This window comes from Lissotriton vulgaris, chromosome 1_1, assembly GCF_964263255.1.
Source record: "Lissotriton vulgaris chromosome 1_1, aLisVul1.2, whole genome shotgun sequence".
Classification (NCBI taxonomy): Eukaryota; Metazoa; Chordata; class Amphibia; order Caudata; family Salamandridae; genus Lissotriton; species Lissotriton vulgaris.
Genome location: NC_141685.1, coordinates 1,158,243,033 through 1,158,266,072, shown reverse-complemented (window position 1 = coordinate 1,158,266,072; position 23,040 = coordinate 1,158,243,033).

Here is a 23,040-nt window from a genome sequence, read left to right as displayed (position 1 = left end):
CATCACCAACACGCTTACAAACTGGTGTTTGTTTTTTTTTAAAACAATAAAATTGGTTATCAAAAAAAGAATTGTGAACTATTCTCTTAAATATTTGTTTGAACTATTAGACTAAGGGTACATTTTACTATGTTACCTTGTGAAGAAACACAGAGAACTCTTGAAGTGGATTATTGTATAACTAAGAATTTACAAACATCATGTATAAGGTACTAGAGCAGAGGTCTCCAACCAGTAGCTCGGGAGCTACTGGTAGCTCACCAGCACCTTCAAAGTAGCTCTCAGGTGAAGCCAAACCAAGCCAATCTCAGAGATTCTGTGTATATTAAAGAAGGCAGCACTGCTTATTTCACTACCCTTAGGAGTTACAAACAGCCAAACCAATGGCAGGGCCTGTAGATACCACTCAAACACACACACTGTGGTGGCCTATCAATCAATCATTGAGGGATGTATAGAGCGCACTACTCACCTATGAGGGTCTCCAGGCGCTGGGGGAGTGTGTGGGGGGGGGGGGGGAAGGGGGGAGGGGGATTTGTGCAGCTTTGGTCATTCAAAAAGCCATGTCATATGGCTCTTCCTGAATTCTTTCAGTGTGGGGCTTCATCTGATGCTTAGGGGGAGTTAATTCCAGGTCTTGACCATGATGTAGGAGAAGGGTGTGCCTCCAGTCTGGTTCTGAGGATGTAGAGGATTTCGGCCAAGGCCTGGTAAGCGGAGTGGAGGTTTCTTTTGAGGGTGTAGAAGGAGATGAAGGTATTCGGGTCTGGTGTTGTGGATGGCTTTATAGGTGTGTGTGAGCAGCTTGAAGGTCACTCTTTTTTCAACGGGGAGCAAGTGGAGTACTCGTTTATGCTGGGTAAGGTGGTCTTGTCAAGGGATGCGGAGGATGAGTCTCGCTGCGGCGTTCTGGACAGTCTGAAGTTTGTGGAGTAGAGATTTGTTGATTGCGGCATGGTGGGCGTTCCCGTAGTCCAGCCTGCTGGTGATGAGTGCATGGGTGACGGTCTTCCTTGATTAGGGGGGGGGGGGCATTTGAAGGTCTTGCTGAGTATGTGGAGGTTGTTGAGGCATGTGGAAGCTGCAGCGTTGGCCTATGGGTCTGCCACATGAAACATGTTTATCTACTTTAAATCTGAGTTGGGGAGACTTACTGCTATGGTAATACCTTTTGTGGCACTTCGTGTGATGATTTGAATTTTACTTGATTACAAGCATTTAATATTGATAAACGTTTTCCTAGCATTCTGCTGATTACGTCACCTGGAATTTTTGGGTTGTTACTACTGATAATTGTGCTTAGTGTGGTCATAGTGTAATGTTAATACATATCATCAGCATTTGATAGTGATAAAATATGGTAGTAGCTCAGCAGGACTTTCCTTGAGCAGAATTAGCTCTCACTACAGAAAAGGTTGGAGACCCCTGTACTAGAGTTTATTAACCTTATGCAAATGCCAAGGTCGACAGACATCATGTAGAAACTATACTCATCAGACGCCAAAGAGTGCTTAGTGTCGAAGTTTGAGGCAGTTATCTTAAATGTGGGGTGAAATATGAATGCACATGTATAATTGAGATACTTGTATGGAGATGCCTTTTTTTGCATGATCACCCCCAAAGATTTGGACTGACTCTGCTAGTTTTTCAACTGTGAGAATACACTGAGGCCTCCTAGCCAGACCTCAGTGCCAATGCTCTGACCCTTCAAAGTATATATTTGATTGGCCTATACCCAATTGGTATTATTTTACTTACTTATAAGTCCCTAGTGCATGGTACCAAGTAAGTTAAAGTGTCCCACCAGGGCTGCAGCACTTTTCATGTCACCCTGGATGTGATAATGTGAAAACATGTCTCCCAGCCTGCCAGAGCAGTTTTAAATTGTTAACTTTGCTTTGCCATTTAAACTAATGCAAAGTCCAAGCCTCCCTTTTCAATATATGTAAGTCACCCCTACAGCAGGCCCATTGATTCCTAAAGCATGGTGCTGCATATTAAAAAGCAGGACTTGTACTTTTATATGTCTCAACAGTAAAAACTCTAAATGTTCGTTTTTACTGTGGTAAATATAGTAGCCCCACTGGCGAGTACAGTTACATGCTAACAACTCATCTGTGCTAACTTCTGAATGGGGTAATCACAAAACACAAATGCCTCTGACACCATAGATTCCACAATTAATTTTCTTACAGTAGTCCCTTTTATTGACTCTGTATGTATTGAAATATATTTTTCTTTTTCTTTTTATATTCTTTTATCACATACCAACTTTCCTTTATACCTTACATATAATACATTGACAATATTTAGAACATTTTTCTCATACTGTACATTTATTTATATAAACTTATTGTCACAGTTTTTTTCACTTAAAGAAACGCAACTCTTATATATACAGGGTCCTACTTGTTTTAAGATTGTCAAGAATTCACATTCTCTTGATCATATCCACATTTCTAAGTGGTGGTCCTTAATGAGTATGGTCAACAACAGTGTATCATATGGTTTAACTGCTAGTCCTTATATCAAGAGGTTTATCTTTATATTTTTACCAGATGTTATTGACACTATCTGAAATTTATTTATACATGTATGACCAATATGTATCGCCGACGCGTTTCGACCTTGTCGTGGTGAGACCTGCACTCTTGTTTTTGTCAAGGTCTTCTTCAGGGCTGTATTTATATTGCTGTAGGACAAGTTTCCAATCTATAAAAAGTGATAAATTGGCTTTTTTTTAGTGGTGGGTATTTTTATCAAGAATTACTAAACTGCATAACTTTTATGTCATTGCCATTTGTGTTCGATTATATAGATACCCGCCTTGTAGTTGACGGTGGGTACTGTTACTATTCTCACCTGTGTGGCAAAAATCTTTATTTAGTTTTTGCGAACAGATTTAGATGGAATTAAGGCATTTAACATGCATTATAAGGTGTCCTCAAAATTACATACCCTCAGTTCTTCTTCATTGTTCGTGTTGAGGGGATCGTGGGTTGCCTCTCTTCATTCTCAACGTGCCCGTAGGCTGGTTTTCTCGTTATTGTTTCTAAGGATTAAATCAGTGAGAGAAAACTCATGAATATGTTTGGCTTCCTTGTTGTCTGGTGTTCAATATACATCGTATATTTAGCGTGTGTTATGTTTGCTTTAAAATAGCTTTTCAAGTCTTTGCCTCACATTTTTCTTTATTTTCGGGTGTTTAAAAGCAGCTTCTACTATCTTTGCTTCACTCGGTGTTTGTTTACGGATATTCAACAGGCTTGCTTAACTCGTCTTTAAACTAGCTTCTCGAGTATGGGTCTCACTTTTCACTTGGCTGCAAGGTTTTCAGACTTTAGACTGCTGTGTATGTTGTTTCATACCTTGTATATTCTTATTTCTGCCGTATTCTTTGCTCGCCTTGCGGGATTCTTCGCCGTTGTGTCTTTGGCGTCCTCGTTACCGGTAACCTTCCGGGTTTGGCGTCTTTAATCCACATCTAGCGTGTGACGTATTTTCCTCGCTGCGCATGTGTCACGTGATTCCCAGGCTGGATGGAATTTGTAGTTCCCTCCTCTCATTTTGTGTGTGTGCCTTATACAGCACGTAACGAATATTCTGTAGATTTCGAGGTATACAGAAATATTTACTAGTGCTTCCTGCTGGAACGTTTTCTACATTTGTTATTATTCTACTGACATTCTTCCATGATTTTTATTCAATTATTTTTCTTATAGTTGATTTGTTTTGTCATATTTTCCATTAAGGATTATTTCTTTATTTGTTTGATTTTAGGGGAGTCCCTCCTGCGCTGCATATTCGTCCATCTTGTAAATTCGCTGCACCTGATGTTTAATGTGAGGACTTGAGATGCTGTTTATGGTTGGACTTCTGAATGGTGGGACTTCTGAATGGGAACACTAAAGTTTGCACTTCAAGGTATCAAAATAGTCATTGCATTAAACCTGACTTGATGCCCAAGTCAAATTTAATGTAACTTTTAAAGAAAGGCTTGCTTGCTTGATAACTTTATTTCAGTCAAAAGACCATAAAAAGTGCATATAAAATACATCAGCACAAACATTAAAACAATAAATAATCATAAAATGTTTAAGAAAGAATTAAACTAGAAGTTATCGCAATATGAAACATTAAAACAGTATATACAGCAATTAAGTTAAAAAGGTTTGTCTCCTACACCACATCTTAAATAGATAACGAGAAACCGCAAACACAATGGGAGGATGAGTATTATAAGTCAGTATCCTACAGGCCTGTGTGAAATGCAAAAGTCCCAAGTTCTTACAAATAGGTGCCAACCAGCATTTTCTAATTGCAGAATAGGCAGGGCAGAAGAACAGTACATGGGTTACATTCTCATTTTTATAGCTACATGCAGGGCACACTTCATTGTTGGGTTTTAAACATTTAGATGTAAAGGACCTAATGGGAAGAGTGCCATGCCTTAACTGTAGATATAGCTTTCGAGCAACTGGGGGTTCAATTAGGTCCATGAATTCCTCAACTTTAGGTTCTGGTTTAACTAGGAGGAACTCAGATGTCAACCTGCCCAGTGATGCAGAGCTCATTAGTGTTTGGTAATTTGACATACGTATCTGAGAAAGGAGTTCATTCTTAGATATCCCGAGGCACAAGATCTCAGGGGTTTCCCACAATTCAGGAAAACCTAGCCGGGTGCTAACAGCACTAATGTGCTGCAGCCAAGGGATCTTTTTGTTTTTAAGAAGAGACCAAATCTCAGAGAATTCCGCTCTGTACGCAGCCAACTCAGGGACTGACCACAACCTCTTCCAGTACATAATTGGTCTAGCACTTGTGATCTCGTCTATTGGCAGCATGCCAAGATCAAATCTAAGAGGGATTAAAGGTGTACTAGATGGTAACCCAATTAAGTTTCTAACAAAAGACTGCTCCACCTTTTTAAGATTCGTTATCTGCTTGTGCCCCCAGAGTTCAGCCCCATAAGTTGCTGCCAATCTAGCCTGGTGACAATAAATCTCCAGGGCTGGGGTCACCGGCCTAAAAGTAGACTCCTTAAAAACTTTACTTATGCCCCCCACTAACTGGGATAGCTTGAGTGTAGATTTAACAATCTGCATGTTCCAATCAAAATTCTCGGTCAGAGTGACACCCAAATAAACAAATGTTTTAACCCTTTCAAGGGGAGTAGCATGTAAAACCGGGTTTGGTCGTACGCGCTTAGGGGGGTTGAAAATCATAAACTTTGTTTTTTCGAAATTGATTTCCACTCCCCGAAGGTCGCAAAACTCCACAAAGCCATCAAGTATTTTTGAATGCCCGATGATGTTCTAGACAACAACAAAGTGTCGTCAGCGGACATCAGAGCGGGCACTCTACCTGTAGCCAATTTAGGGACATCATTGTTTACCACACCATTCAGATGTTCCACAAGGCCATTTATGTAGAGGCTAAATAAGTTGGTGCCAACACGCACCCTTGGCGAACTCCTTTTTTAACAGGAAATTGGTCTGTGAGTTCGCTATGCCTGCCGCACCTGACCTGGGCAAAGTTGTTTACATGTAGCCTAGAAAGAATGGCTAACAAATAGGGCGGGAGGCCCAGGTCTGCTAGTACTCTCCACAATTTATCACACAGGACTAAATCCAATGCTTCCCGCAGGTCCACGAACACTAGGTAGAGGCTGCCACCCTCCACCTTTGCTGTTTTCCAGTACAAGACCTGCAGGCGAAATATCTGATCTAGGGTGGAGGTGCCGGATCTAAAGCCTGCCTGGAGTATAGACAATATCCCATTTTCCTCGATCCACCAGAGAATCCTATCAAGGAAAACCCTCCTCATCAGCTTTTGAGATGTATTGATTAGGCTGATGGGTCTATAGTTAGAGGGGGTTAATGGGTTAATGGGAAGCCCTTTTTTTAGAATAGGCACGATTTCTGCTCCTAACCAAGTAGGAGGCAGGTCGTCTCCCTGCAGAATGCCATTGAAAAAAACAACCAAATAGGGGGCCCAGATTTTCAGTTGTGTCCTAAACAAATCCCCTGGCAACTTGTCCAAACCTGGAGCCTTATTAGGAAGCAATTTACCTATAGCTGTCTCTACCTCAGTCAAGGTAAAAAGTTCAACTGGGGCGAGGCTTGAGGGGACTGCAATTAGCCATCCCCGCTGACACTTTGAGGTTGCTGGAGTTCAAGAGTACTAACAGGCATTCCATCAAACTCAGAGGTGCCATAAAGAACACAAAGTGGCTTTCCCAGATTGAAGGGGCAAGTGCGGGGTATGCCAAATTATTTTGGGCCAGTTGCGACAATGGACCAAAATAATTTGGAGTCTTTGGATCTAAGTGCAGAACCCATTTCCTCCCACATAGTGGCCTCCCGTTCCCTCTTGGCAGCACAGATTGCCGTTTTATACATGATACGATTGGTCCTAATTGCCTCCATGTTATTGGTTTTTATGGCTGTAAGAAGGGCCTTTTTGGCCTTCCGACAAGAGGTATTAAACCATCGAGAAGTCGTGGTTCGGGGCTGGTTTGCCCTTCTCACTGGATACAAAATATCTTTTAGTATGGCAACCAATTGAATGTGTATTTCAGATGCCCTACCCAGATGGCCAAATTTCCCCATATCTTCAATGAGTGGAATGACAGTCTCATATAATTCGTCGAGTTTACTAGTGGACATCTGGAGGTCTGGCCATTTAACCCTACGCCTACAGTTTGTTATTATTAAAGGCACAGTGGCGCAATGTTCAACCGGAGTTTGGCATTTCAACCCAAAGCTCCCCGGCTTAAGTGACAGGACCAGGGCATTATGGCCACTGTCAGATCTTTCAATGACCCTGAACTCATACAGCCTGTCCCACTGCCTGGCCTCTATGAAGATATAATTGATTACTGAGGTACTGAGTTTTAATCGATTAAACGTGTCTTTCCCTGGTCTATCAGGCTCCACCCTCCCGTTGCATGCTCGTAATGATGTCGCTGATGCAAATGACTGCAATTGCAGAACTAGAGGGGTCCACGCCTTGACCTGGGTAGTCAGTGGCTCAGGGATGGCCCACAGCAAATCAACCTCATCAGGGTCACCCAGATTCGGATCCATGAGTGGCTCAAAGTGACAGTTAAAATCTCCACCCAGGATTAACACGGTGGAGGAGTCAATCGACTGAATGAAGGTTAACAAGGTTTCAATAGCCTCTGACTCAAGGCCCCACCTAACTGGCCTTGAGTATACATTAATCAAAGCAAAATTTGGCCCATTTGACATACTCAGCAATACACACTGGACATCCAGTGAATTAGTTGGGATTTGTGATGCCTTAACTCCTAGGTGCGTACCAACCCATATGGACAGCCCACCTGAAGGCCTACCCCTCTCGCCCATACTTGCCAAGACATCGTATGTTGCAAAACCCTGAACCCTACTTTCCATTAACGCCCAGGTTTCCTGCAACATACAAACATCAATTAAAGCCATAAAGGCGCCCCACTCTGGGATGGGCAATTTACTCTTAAGACCCGCCACATTCCAAGAGAGGATTTTAACATGGGCAACCGACAAGTCTTGCTTAATTGGTTCACAATCCAAAGAACCAGCGAGGTCATTGATAACAAAAGGGCTAAGACCTATCCCCAGCTTAGGCTCACAATTCAGTAGATGTCGGTCATCAGAAGAATTGGCAATTGCGGGATGAGTAGTTTGTTCTGAGGCCTGGACTTGCGCTAGGGGGCTTGGTTTAGCATTTGCATCTTTGGTCTCAGTAGCAGGTGTCATGTTGATAGGGTGCCCCGTTTGTCAATCGCAGTCATCAAAGCCTGAGAAGGCATCACATCTGTTTGCGACTTCCAGCGGGGTAAATGGTAACATATGGTCCATCCTCCTATTTCCTAACAAATGGTCCATCCTCCTATTTCCGTTTCTATGGCTCCTGAAAGATACGGTATCCCACCCAAATACATTTTCAGCAGTCATAGGATTAGGTGCATGCATCATATACCGGTTGTTAGATGATATAGGCGCTTTGATCTGCGGGCAGGCTAGAGCCCCAGGGTAGATTATAGGGGTCACTAGAAATCTCAGATAAAAATAAGTCAAGTCACATGGAACGATGGAATTACCAATGTTCCCTGGAATCCAGTTTAGGATATGTCTAACAGCTCCAGGATCTCTAAAATTGATAACAATTAGGTCCCCCTTTATGTCTTTCACTCTACTTCCCAACCAGGGGAGTCGCCGAACATGCAGAATCTCTCCATTAATATTAAAAGGAAGTGGTTGATTTTGGCTAAGCCAGTGCATGGTTTTATTTTTTTGCTGAGGAAACCCTTCCCTCCTGCCACCCTCTAATGTCGGGACTCCCGTGAGCACAACCACAAAAGGAACCGCCTCTGGGGGTAGTTCAACTTGGCGCCCCCTATACTTCTCTGCCTTAACTGGGCTGGTAGTTCCCCTCTCTTCTCGCATGTTTCCTGTGGAAGGTTTATTCCCCGCCTTCGGAGCTTCACTAGCAACATGCGGTACTGGTTGTTTGACTGATTTAGGGGGTATTGGCCTGTATTGTTTAGGGTTCATAGGCTTGCTAATTTTATTTGTACCCTTATGAGCAACAGGGGTAGGAGGTGGCACTATAACTGCGGGGGGTGGCACTGGCTTCACAAGGTCCTTAAGTAACCCAGCATTGTTACTTATAGCCAGTTCTAGATTCCCCAGCCGTTGCTCTACCCTCTTCAACCTCAATATAAATGACCTAATTAAGTGTTCAATACTTTCAAGAGGGACAGCAGACAGTGCTTCCTTAGGCGGACAGTGTAGAGGAGTAACTAGACCTGATGGAGTTAGTACAGTCAATACAGGGGCTTTTGGAATTAGTGCTGTTTCCGTAGGAGCCGTTGGTGTTGGGACAGTTGTTGCAGTGGCTTTTGAGGTAGGTGCAGTTGTTACAGTGGCCCTTACGGTTTTACCAAAGTCTGAGTGGCTAATCTTGCTTCTTTGCGGTTCGCCACCCCTCTTTCTTCTTTTATTTGGTGGCGGGCCATGAACTTTGGGCGTGACTGGTTTCCTAACCTTCTTTTTTTTAATTGTCTCAACTACTGGTAAAGGTGGCTCAACTATCACATCTACTCCTATGATAGAATTGCTAGAAAGGGATACATTATCCGTGTACAAAGTGTTGGAAGTATCAAGTAGAGGGGGCGTGTCTCGCAAAAGTATAGGGACACTATCTATGGATAAAGGGTCCTCGTTTTCAGTGCGGGAACTTGCATCAAATGAAATGGTTTGATGCAAAAAGTCCAAGGGAGGTCTACTTTTCATACATTCAATAGAGCGACGTCGCTCAGCCCTACGCTCGGCCAAAGCACTCTCCCTTTCTAAATCTGAGGCAACCTTGGTAAAGTAGTTATCTAATGTACCTTTACTAATCCCCCCTACGTTTACAGGTGTAGATTTATCAAGAGTCGCGGCCATGACGGTTGAGGAACCAAAGAGTATACCCAAATAATCCTTTGCAACGTGTTAGGGTATGGGCCCAGCCCGGCCTCCTCGAGCCTCTGAGGGCCTCAGAGGGCCCGCCCTTTGCCCGGGCTTCGCCCGGCTCGTCCCGCGCGCGTCCCACAATGCGCGTTTCTGGTGCTAACTTGAAGCACCTGGTCGGCTCTGGGCATTGCCGGCGATGTCCAAGGTCCTCCATTGCCTTATGGGAGATGTAGTCAGTTAGGCAGTGACTACTCGCTGGTCCCAATGCGAGCGTTTCCCGCGAAGCGGGAAACGCGAGGAGTAGCTGCTTGTGGCGTCCAGTGGGGTTTTTTAAAAGTCTGCCCCTGTTCCGAAGTCCTGCTTTGGCTGCTGCTCTCACGCTGTGTCTCTGCAAAAAAGGTTTCCCAAAAGTTCTTCCTTCTGTGCTAATTTGAAGCACCTGGTCAGCTCTGGGCGTTGCCGGCGATGTTCAAGGTCCCCCACTGCCTTATGGGAGATGTAGTCAATTAGGCAGTAATACTCGCTGGTCCCAATGCGAGCGTTTCCCGTGAAGCGGGAAACGCGAGGAGTAGCTGCTTGTGGTGTCCAGTGGGGTTTTTTAAAAGTCTGCCCCTATTCCAAAGTCCTGCTTTGGCTGCTGCTCTCACGCTGTGTCTCTGCGAGAAAGGCAACTTTTAGAAACTTGCCAATCTGTTGCCTAAGTTTACCAGTGGCCCTTTCAGATGCTGCTACAAGATAGCCATCTGCCATCCAGTGGAGAAATGTGAAAAACTCACAGGAGCAGGAAATATAGAGGCTTGCCATTTGAAGAGGTGTTATCTCTCCCTAGCATGAAGCCACACAGGGTGGGAACCCAATAGGTGAGCTTAAAAGGGGGAGCCGTATTTGAAGGGCAAATGGTGAACACATAAGAGAGGGGTGCTCTTTTGTTCAGGTAGACAGGTTGGTGTCGGGAACAGAGAGAGGTGACCAGCTGCCAAACCGTTTTTTATGTGGACGTGTAGCCCGTAAGTAACTACACCTCTAGGCTGAGGTACCAAGTTCCACACACTGAGAGAGGGGTTCTGTTATCTTGATAGTGGGCAGAAAAGTGTGCTCTGGGATAGCTAGATGCCACACATTGCAGGAAGTCATCAACAGGCAGGAAAGGGCATGGTAGCCCTTTGGCTAGCAATCACTGCATCCCCTGAGGGACCTTCTGGGCATAAATACGCACCCCTGGCACCCAGACCTTAGATCACATCTAGAGTGGAGAGAGAATTGAAGAAAGACTGCCCTTCTGGCAATAAGTTTTAGAAAAAGAACAACGGTGGAGGATTCCCAACAGAACAGCACCTGGTCAAATATTCTTCCAAGATTGGTTTAGACCCACACTATAATACATGGGACAATATGTGTGCACACTTCAAAAACACCCACCGTTACAATGTTGGTTCAAAATATGAACTATGAAATACTTTAAACAAGGTCAAGGTGCACCACTTCAGAATTTACAATAACTGATAACTTTGATGAGGTTAACAGCAATATTCACATTAGTTGTTACTTGTGTTCTTTAAGAGTTCTTTTATTGAGTTCAGTTGTAAGTGAAAAAACACACACAGGAGCTACAGCCGACGCGTTTCGTCCTCTTGGGACTTCTTCAGGGCTGTTTACAGAAAAATGACAATATACAAAGACATACAGTTAAAATTTACATTAAAAACAAAAGCAATTATGCTCATATAGACAATGCCAGGCTTAAAAAAGCAATACATTGCAGGATTAAAGACTAGTGCAAGGATTATATACAAATTGCCAACAATAGTTAGAGTAGAAGATTTTGAAAAATTAGAAGAAAACATTTTGAAATTTTTCAAATGAGGTCAGCATGTTCTGGGTTGTTGCAAATTGTTCTCCATAAAGGTCTATCCCTCTTATGTCTGTAATCTACCTCTAAGAGCTACAGAGTATTCTATATATCTATAAAGAAGTGGGAAACCCAGCATCCAGAAGTTAACAGGGAGGAGTAATCAACAACTTTTCAACAGAAATAAGTAGCGCTTAAGTAAAGAACATACCAAAGTGAAAGATAAGATGGTGTCCTTATATCTTCTCCCGTGACTATTAGGGTGCGTAGAAATGTCTGTAACGTTTTATTATGCTCGAAGGGGCATCTAGAAATGATTGATGAGAAAACATTAGTGAATGGTCAAATGTCAGCTGTCTTGATCAAAGGACACTCTAAGAAAATTCGAAAGCTTCCAATAACTATGAATGGTTGCGAGTAAAACCTATGACCTACCCTGTTGAACAAATAGTTCTCTGTGGAGGAATCTCGTCTGTCCGAGCCGTTCTTATTATTAGGTGGTATATATCTATTTGTGGTCTGTACTGCCAAAACTCTCTTGGAAAGGTATTTCAATATTGTACATGTAATTCTCCTATAGGGCAAACAACGTGTTTTAGAAATTCTCCTCAAAGACAGCACCACAACAGTAATACGTTTGCGATTAATAAGAAAGAACAGCTTAATCGATGAGCTAAGGGCAATAGACATGAACACTTCCATGGTACTTTTCTCATAATGGTCATCCACAACCATTGGGGTAGCCAGGTATTTACATATAAGAAATGAACAAACGGCACATCACTTACATCAAAATATATAGATGATGGTCCAAAAAGAGCTGGAACCAGGGTAGTAGATATTGGATGTAGGTTTAGTCTGACTATCTAAAACAAGACAAGGAGGGAGGATGGGGATGAGAATTGTTAGAAACTAAGCGTACATGACCTTGAAATGGGATTCCTTCCCATGGCTATTCCTATCTATAGTGTCATTATTAAGCAAAGCATTTTTTGTATACTTATTTATTTATATGACTGCTCATTGCTATCTATGGTGCCAATGTAGGCAGAACCTTTTACAATGTACGTCCACTAAACATCAAAATATGTGCTTGTTAGTATATCTTACCTATTGTTGTTGACTTGTTGTAAGGGAAATGTATAATAATCCTTCTGCTTAGGCACTCTAAATAGATTGTAGAAAAAGGGAAGGGGGGAAGAATGACAGGATTTCAGTTAAAAAAGTGACCCCAAAGGAACTTCATTTTTAAAGTCCTATCTCTCTGTATATGGACACCTTTTTATTGTGTCTGCTTAATTTCAGTGGGCAATAAGTAAATTTAGTTAAAGATCCCCATTTACTAAAGTTAATGAACTTACATAATAATTTGCCCAGGGTGATCCCTCTAAAGGCCCAAAGTTCTAATAAGCCCCTGTTTAATCTATTGGATTGACCCTCTTACCTTAATAAAGTGAGCTAAGGCATCCCCTGGTTCCTAGATCAGCCTGCAGTACAACGTCCTCCTCCGTCAGGTAACAACAGACTACTGAAACATTTTGACTCTGTTTATATATTGGCTTTAATTGGTCCTAATTAAAAGCACCTGGTTTAGTTTAGCAAATGAATTGACAATTGACATGGCGGCCATGTCATGTAAGTACCCGATTGCCATTCTGCAGTGCATTATGAAGTTTTAGCGGTCGCCATCTTGTGTTTGTACCGAATTCCGTTTTAAACCAGTACAACTAGGTGGTGTTTTCAAAAGAAAAAGAAATGGATTATATACGCCTGTGCGCATATGAAGTCTCCCACCTCAAAGTTTGCAGCGCCTACCTTGTCAAAAAACGATTGCCTATATCGGCGATTTAGCATGGGGGCCATGTTGCATAGGTGCCCGAATTCTGTTTAGGGCCGCGTTGTGAAGCCTAAACAGGCGCCATATTGGATAGGAGCGTCTATGTCCGAGAGACAATACTTGTCTTAATTGTGCAAGCGTTCGGCGCTATTATTGCTAGAAAGTGGAAAAGCGAAACCTCATGGATCATTGCGCTACCTCAAAAAAAGTGTGAAGCGCAAAAATGAAATTAAAAACACCATTCGGGCTGCAAACGCGGTGACGTGATAGAAATACCCGGGGGGCCCAAGTAAGTTATTATTAAGGGATTAAACGATCGCATTGTAGGGATTGCATCCCGTAATAAGGGGAGAGGCAGTTAAAGCCTTTCTAAATAATATACAAGGATCGATCCGAAATACGGCGGCCATTTTGGTTTGGGCATGAATGCAAGAAGCTTTGAGAAAGCAGAAACTGTTTGATGCAACATAAGGGGCATGCATAGGCACCCGTAATAATTTCTATAGTTTATTTTGTAAGGATATATCTATATCCTTAAGCTTTTTGACTAGAATCCCTATTATCCAAATATCAATGTGCTCAACTACTATACTGGATTGACTGTTGTATATATTATTGATGAAGTATTCTGTCCATAACCAGTTCAACTCTCAGGTGACATGGTATGGCTACCAAGTGATAATGTTCAGAGACAGGTTGTGTGTGGTATGTTCTTTAGGCTACAAATTTCATTAAAAAGGGGGGGTGTTTAAATATAGGTTTCCCTGAAGGAAATCAAGACCTTGTATATTTTAAAAGGATCTGTTTCCCAGACCTATTGGCACTGACCCATATAGGAACAATACGCTATAGGCAAGCTTTAACTTGTCATTCACACAAAGACTTTTTTGTGTCAGAGACACAGTACAAGTCACTAACACAGGTTGTCATTCATTGATAAAAACATTTTGTATTCCATTTCACAAACATTTGCAAGAAACTTTCTAAGCACATTAGATCTTAATGATGGTGGATGAAAGGAAGGATACAGGCAAGCTTTAACTTGTCATTCACACAAAGACTTTTGTTGTGTCAGAGACACAGTACAAGTCACTAACACAGGTTGTCATTCATTGATAAAAACATTTTGTATTCCATTTCACAAACATTTGCAAGAAACTTTCTAAGCACATTAGATCTTAATGATGGTGTATGAAAGGAAGGATACAGGACATGGTGATATTAAGCTCATAAACATACGGAGAGACTAGCATGGCGATAAGCACAACGTAAGACCTATGAAAATCAAATGTGACCATCTTATCAGGTTACTCATAGGTGTCTACATACAATTTATGAAATAAGATATAAGACTGTCGAAAAACTTTTTCCTCCACAATTCAGTGTGGTTTCAGCAGGTACAGGGCACGGCGATGGGTTCCAGGTTTGCTCCCGCTTACGCTGGCTTTTTTAGGGGCTGGTTTGAGCGGGAGCATGCCATGGGCCGTCACTCGGCAAGGTGGTCGGATCACATCATTTTCTGGGGCAGGTACATTGATGACGTGATTATGTTATGGAATGGGCCTGCCCCGGACTTACTGTCATATTTTGAATTCTTGAATGACAACCCGTACAATGTGAAGCTCACCATGGAATATAGTGGACAGCAAATTGATTTCTTGGATGTAACCTTTTTTATTGAGAACAATATGATTCAAAGCAAGACACACAGAAAAAGTACTGCATGCAACAGCACGTTGCATTTCAAAAGCGCACATCCCCGCCATGTGGTTAGTAACATACCATTTGGCGAAATGTTACGAATGCGAAGAAATTGCAGCACTGATGAGAGTTTCCAAACAAACATTAGAGAAACCGAGGAACGCTTCCTCCAAAGAGGTTACCCTCGAAAAGTACTTAATAAAGCAAAGGAGAGAGTTGCCAAAATAACTAGAGAAAGCACATTGGAAAATAGGGTCCCAAAAGAGAACAACAAATTTCCCCTTGCTTTCTCCACGAAATTCACTGATGAGAACAGTAGAGTTTTTAACATTTTAAGAAAACACTGGCACCTCTTGACAGAGATCCCCAGCATCAAAAATGACCTTCCAGCCAAACCCAAAATTGTCTACAGACGTGGTCATAATTTGAGGAATATGCTTTGTCCCAGTTTGGTGACCGCTGTGGAACAGAAACACTGTTGGCTTCCGCCTAAAACCATGGGTTTTTTTACGTGCAGAAACTGCAACGTGTGTAACTTAGGAAAGGATAAGACCAAAAATTTTTGTTTTAACACAAACAAAACACACAAAATCAAGCATTTCATAAACTACAACACTACCTTTGTAGTATACATCATAGGCTGCCCATGTGACATAATCTATGTGGGCAGCACGAAACGACCTTTGAAACAAAGGATTCAGGAACATGTACAGGCCTGTCGCAATAATGATCATAAATATGTGATGACCTTCCATATGCAGGACAAGCACACACCAGATGACACACTATGGTTTATGGGAATTGATCATGTCCCTGTGAACCCTGGAGGAGGGGATCGAACCCTAGCCTTAAGAAAATGTGAAGCAGAATGGATATGTAGACTGCGGAGTGTGGAATTGGGACACAATTATGATGATGAAATGCACTATCTTATTTCATAAATTGTATGTAGACACCTATGAGTAACCTGATAAGATGGTCACATTTGATTTTCATAGGTCTTACGTTGTGCTTATCGCCATGCTAGTCTCTCCGTATGTTTATGAGCTTAATACCACCATGTCCTGTATCCTTCCTTTTATCCACCATCATTAAGATCTAATGTGCTTAGAAAGTTTCTTGCAAATGTTTGTGAAATGGAATACAAAATGTTTTTATCAATGAATGACAACCTGTGTTAGTGACTTGTACTGTGTCTCTGACACAACAAAAGTCTTTGTGTGAATGACAAGTTAAAGCTTGCCTGTATCCTTCCTTTCATCCACCATCATTAAGATCTAATGTGCTTAGAAAGTTTCTTGCAAATGTTTGTGAAATGGAATACAAAATGTTTTTATCAATGAATGACAACCTGTGTTAGTGACTTGTACTGTGTCTCTGACACAAAAAAGTCTTTGTGTGAATGACAAATTAAAGCTTGCCTATAGCGTATTGTTCCTATATGGGTCAGTGCCAATAGGTCTGGGAAACAGATCCTTTTAAAATATACAAGGTCTTGATTTCCTTCAGGGAAACCTATATTTAAACACCCCCCCTTTTTAATGAAATTTGTAGCCTAAAGAACATACCACACACAACCTGTCTCTGAACATTATCACTTGGTAGCCATACCATGTCACCTGAGAGTTGAACTGGTTATGGACAGAATACTTCATCAATAATATATACAACAGTCAATCCAGTATAGTAGTTGAGCACATTGATATTTGGATAATAGGGATTCTAGTCAAAAAGCTTAAGGATATAGATATATCCTTACAAAATAAACTATAGAAATTATTACGGGTGCCTATGCATGCCCCTTATGTTGCATCGAACAGTTTCTGCTTTCTCAAAGCTTCTTGCATTCATGCCCAAACCAAAATGGCCGCCGTATTTCGGATCGATCCTTGTATATTATTTAGAAAGGCTTTAACTGCCTCTCCCCTTATTACGGGATGCAATCCCTACAATGCGATCGTTTAATCCCTTAATAATAACTTACTTGGGCCCCCCGGGTATTTCTATCACGTCACCGCGTTTGCAGCCCGAATGGTGTTTTTAATTTCATTTTTGCGCTTCACACTTTTTTTGAGGTAGCGCAATGATCCATGAGGTTTCGCTTTTCCACTTTCTAGCAATAATAGCGCCGAACGCTTGCACAATTAAGACAAGTATTGTCTCTCGGACATAGACGCTCTTATTCAATATGGCGCCTGTTTAGGCTTCACAACGCGGCCCTAAACAGAATTCGGGCACCTATGCAACATGGCCCCCATGCTAAATCGCCGATATAGGCAATCGTTTTTTGACAAGGTAGGCGCTGCAAACTTTGAGGTGGGAGACTTCATATGCGCACAGGCGTATATAATCCATTTCTTTTTCTTTTGAAAACACCACCTAGTTGTACTGGTTTAAAACGGAATTCGGTACAAACACAAGATGGCGACCGCTAAAACTTCATAATGCACTGCAGAATGGCAATCGGGTACTTACATGACATGGCCGCCATGTCAATTGTCAATTCATTTGCTAAACTAAACCAGGTGCTTTTAATTAGGACCAATTAAAGCCAATATATAAACAGAGTGAAAATGTTTCAGTAGTCTTTTGCTACCTGACGGAGGAGGACGTTGTACTGCAGGCTGATCTAGGAACCAGGGGATGCCTTAGCTCACTTTATTAAGGTAAGAGGGTCAATCCAATAGATTAAACAGGGGCTTATCAGTGGAGAAGTGTGGCTCAGGGGTTAGAGGCGGCAGACCCGGAAGCTGAGATCGGCCCTGGACCAGGGTTCAATTCCCCGCCTCGGCGGGTCTTGGGCTAAAAATTCCACGGACTCGATAATTCTCGCTCCGGTGCCTTCTCGACTCACGGGTTCACACTCTGCGACTCTGGGCAATAGCTTGCTTAATCTCCACAACGGCCCCTCGCGGCGGGATGCCTGGCTTTCACCTTGTGGATACCCTGCCGGGGCTATCTCACAGGGGAATACCAGGACGGGTTCCCTAAGCAAGCGCCGGGACACCCACTGCGGGTAGCTGTGCGCTATATAAGCTCAAATACATTTACATTTACATTTACATTATTAGAACTTTGGGCCTTTAGAGAGATCACCCTGGGCAAATTATTATGTAAGTTCATTAACTTTAGTAAATGGGGATCTTTAACTAAATTTACTTATTGCCCACTGAAATTAAGCAGACACAATAAAAAGGTGTCCATATACAGAGAGATAGGACTTTAAAAATGAAGTTCCTTTGGGGTCACTTTTTTAACTGAAATCCTGTCATTCTTCCCCCCTTCCCTTTTTCTACAATCTATTTAGAGTGCCTAAGCAGAAGGATTAATATACATTTCCCTTACAACAAGTCAACAACAATAGGTAAGATATACTAACAAGCACATATTTTGATGTTTAGTGGACGTACATTGTAAAAGGTTCTGCCTACATTGGCACCATAGATAGCAATGAGCAGTCATATAAATAAATAAGTATACAAAAAATGCTTTGCTTAATAATGACACTATAGATAGGAATAGCCATGGGAAGGAATCCCATTTCAAGGTCATGTACCCTTAGTTTCTAACAATTCTCATCCCCATCCTCCCTCCTTGTCTTGTTTTAGATAGTCAGACTAAACCTACATCCAATATCTACTACCCTGGTTCCAGCTCTTTTTGGACCATCATCTATATATTTTGATGTAAGTGATGTGCCGTTTGTTCATTTCTTATATGTAAATACCTGGCTACCCCAATGGTTGTGGATGACCATTATGAGAAAAGTACCATGGAAGTGTTCATGTCTATTGCCCTTAGCTCATCGATTAAGCTGTTCTTTCTTATTAATCGCAAACGTATTACTGTTGTGGTGCTGTCTTTGAGGAGAATTTCTAAAACACGTTGTTTGCCCTATAGGAGAATTACATGTACAATATTGAAATACCTTTCCAAGAGAGTTTTGGCAGTACAGACCACAAATAGATATATACCGCCTAATAATAAGAACGGCTCGGACAGACGAGATTCCTCCACAGAGAACTATTTGTTCAGCAGGGTAGGTCATAGGTTTTACTCGCAACCATTCATAGTTATTGGAAGCTTCCGAGTTTTCTTAGAGTGTCCTTTGATCAAGACGGCTGACATTTGACCATTCACTAATGTTTTCTCATCAATCATTTCTAGATGCCCCTTCGAGCATAATAAAACGTTACAGACATTTCTACGCACCCTAATAGTCACGGGAGAAGATATAAGGACACCATCTTATCTTTCACTTTGGTATGTTCTTTACTTAAGCGCTACTTATTTCTGTTGAAAAGTTGTTGATTACTCCTCCCTGTTAACTTCTGGATGCTGGGTTTCCCACTTCTTTATAGATATATAGAATGCTCTGTAGCTCTTAGAGGTAGATTACAGACATAAGAGGGATAGACCTTTATGGAGAACAATTTGCAACAACCCAGAACATGCTGACCTCATTTGAAAAATTTCAAAATGTTTTCTTCTAATTTTTCAAAATCTTCTACTCTAACTATTGTTGGCAATTTGTATATAATCCTTGCACGAGTCTTTAATCCTGCAATGTATTGCTTTTTTAAGCCTGGCATTGTCTATATGAGCATAATTGCTTTTGTTTTTAATGTAAATTTTAACTGTATGTCTTTGTATATTGTCATTTTTCTGTAAACAGCCCTGAAGAAGTCCCAAGAGGACGAAACGCGTCGGCTGTAGCTCCTGTGTGTGTTTTTTCACTTACAACTGAACTCAATAAAAGAACTCTTAAAGAACACAAGTAACAACTAATGTGATTATTGCTGTTAACCTCATCAAAGTTATCAGTTATTGTAAATTCTGAAGTGGTGCACCTTGACCTTGTTTAAAGTATGCCCTTCTGGCAACCTCGACCTGGCAAGAAAGGTTGCACCAAACACTGGTCTTGGTGTTTCTTGGGCTAGCGAAGAAAGAACTGTTCCTGTGTTGCCTGGCTCAGGGAAAAAGTCACTTGTGAGACCCAGACAGAAGAGGTGACCTCCAAGAGTCAATTGGCTGACTACCTATTTCAGCACGAGTGCCACAAAACCAGAGGATGCCTGTCCTGGCCAGTCAGTAGTCACAATCGCCTGATCGCCACTGACAGCCGAGGTGCAGCTGGGTAACCCCTGTTGACTGCACAGTCCTCGCTAAGCCCCATGCTCTTTAACATCTATGTAGCGGACTTAGCGAGGATAATAAAGACCTATGGGATACAGTTAACATCGTATGCAGATGATACCCAGCTGGTGCTGGGTATCCATAAGGATGGCCTTACTGTAGCAGCCAACTTCCAGAAAGCTATGCTCGAGGTCAGTACCTGGATGGCCTTGAACTGCCTCAGGCTTAACTCGGACAAGACCGAGATCATGACCTTCGGAAAACTCTCCCCTGAATGGTCTCTCGGTTGGTGGCCAGATAAGCTCGGCCATCCACCTGTCCCAGTGGAAAAAGCCAGAAACCTGGGAGTGACTTTCGACAACAAGCTGGTCTTTGACCACCATGTTAATAAGGTTGTGTCATCTTCATTTTACATCTTGAAAAAGATTAAGAAGCTGCTACCTTATCTCCCTCCGTCAGCTGGGAAGACTTTGGTTTCTACCTTAGTCTTCTCAAAAATAGACTACGGGAACGCTCTCTTCCTCCACACTCAGAAGCGTGTCATCTTGAAGCTGCAATCCATTCAGAACGCGGCTGCCAGGATTCTTCTTAATATCCCTCGCCGCAAATCTACCACCTCTGCTATTCGCCAGCTGCACTGGCTGAGAGTTGAGAGCCGTGTCAAATTTAAGGCCCTCTGTATTGCCTATAAGGCCATACATGGCACAGGACCCAGATTCTTGATCGAAGCCTTTCAGCTCTACACCCCCAGAAGGCACCTCAGATCGGCCAATTCCAGTCTTCTGCCGGTGCCACGTACAAGGTCAGTTACCTGGGGTGATAGGCGCTTTCTTGTGGCCACTCCAAAACTTTGGAACCTTCTGCCAACCGCCATAAAAGCCGCTCCGAATCTGATTAGCTTCCGTAGGCTTCTGAAAACATGGTTGTTTAACCAGTGAAGAAGACGGTAGGATGATGAACTCTTGTTGCTCCACAGCGCCGAGACACCTTCGGGTATTTGTTGCGCTATAAAAGTTGCGTAAATAAATAAATAAATAAATTACAGCATCTTCAGCATCCTGCATCCCTCGCATCAAAACCACTCCATTAAAGTCTATAGCGGTTCACCCATAGAGCCCGGAACTGTACTGTAGACTGCCTTGGTGACAAGGTAACTGCCCTACAACTCCTCACTGGCCCCCTTGACCTTTTTCCTGCCAAGGTTGGTCACACAAAATAGGCCAGAGTACCGAAATACAAATCTTTGGAAGTTTTACAAAGCTTCTGATAACCGCAGTAGTTGCCAATGCTTGTTTACATTTTGAATGAAAAGCTGTGGATTACTTTTTCCTTAAAAGTCTATATGGAACCCTCTGGTCTATTTTGTTTGTTTTGATTTCTGAAAGTTAATACAAATAGGATCTATTTTTATCAATTGGTGTCGGGCTTCTTTTGTGTTGTTTGACTGTCTTATGTTGTTGTTTTGGTTCTCTGAAATGCTTTACACTTGTTCTTTATTTAAACCTGAATGCTCAAAGTCACAGCTACCCAGGGTTGAGCTAAAGGTTGTAGAAACAAGCCTGACTGGTATCATGACTGTATTACATGATGAGGTCTCACAACCACACCATATAACACATCAATGTTCTCACAATACTTATATGTTGCATGTTAAGTTTCCAGGAAGGAGCCACCCCATGTTAAAGTACAGAGAGTTGGTCAGGCCACATAGTTTGCTTGTATATCCATTCACAATTGCAGTTACGCTTAGTTGCTTTGTTTTATAGGGTTTCACTAATTCCTGCAGACCACACTGACCAGCCAAGTGACGAAGCAGAAGTGGTGGAGTCTGGTGGCTCCATTTTCTCTTTTATCCCTTTCCCCTTTCCCATTTTCCATCACTCTCTTTTTTATATGTGTGGTCAGTGGTGATGGTGGTGAGAGATGGAAAAGAGCATCACTTTCATTACATCATACACACAAGGCTAGTGAGCATGGGATAAGACAGATGAAAATAACAGTCTTAGTGTTCCTGCTCTCCCGACTATAAGGGACACCATTCTCAAATCTGTTCTGAAGAGGTCTCTGATTAACTTCTTTCCTGACGAGGAATCAGCTCATATTTCAGAAGACTGAGAAGCAACTCATGACTAACCAGACATCTTTGAACAGCTTAAAAAACTTCTAGGGCTGGCTTTCTTTGATGAATCATGAAGTAGCCAGTCGTCCTGGTAAAGGAAGACGTACCACCTTGAATATGTACCCGGAAAATCAAAGTAGCCATCATCTCAATGAACATCTTTGAAGAATATCTTTTTTTCCAACTTTTTTATTGGTAGTATGCATGGGATGATCAATATACAGACATCATATTACAAGCAACACTGCAGTATGTTATTGCCCATCTGTAAGCAGTAGCTTGGCGCCATTCCAAGCTCACAGAGCACAAGCTTTAGAAGGCACCACAAAGGAATTAAATTTACAATGTAACCTAGGCCATATTGCTGGTGCAGTTTTCTAGGGACCCTTAATATCCCACAATCTCAATAGACTATGTGCAATTGTGCCCTGTAATCTAATTACTACTTTTTTGATTCACATTTTCTGATACAGAAACAGAACAACCCCCACCCCTGACCACCAACAACTTCTATTGCTATTTGACAGCTCCTGGGGGAATGGGCGACCCTCGCCGTGTTGCAGTAGTTTGTCTTTCTTCAGTGTGTAGGCAAGGCTTTAGTGTGGTGCAGCATCTTGTGTCTCTGACCCCTTTGCCCAATAGTGGGTACATCTGTGCGGGGGGAGTCGGGGCTCGTGTGGGATCTTTGAAGAATATCCGATTCCAAAGGGCAATTCCTGGTACTGATAACATTTCCCTAATAGCATACAGCAACAGGAATATGAACGTATGCATCCATGAGGTCTATCGTGAGCATAAAGTCTTCTACCAAAATTAAAGGACATCAACTTTCTAGAGTTTAAATCCATTTTTAACACCTGCTAATTGTTAATCTGAATCCTACTGTGGGCTTTGGAACAAGGATGATGACAGAGGAGATTTGCATCCCTTGCTTCTG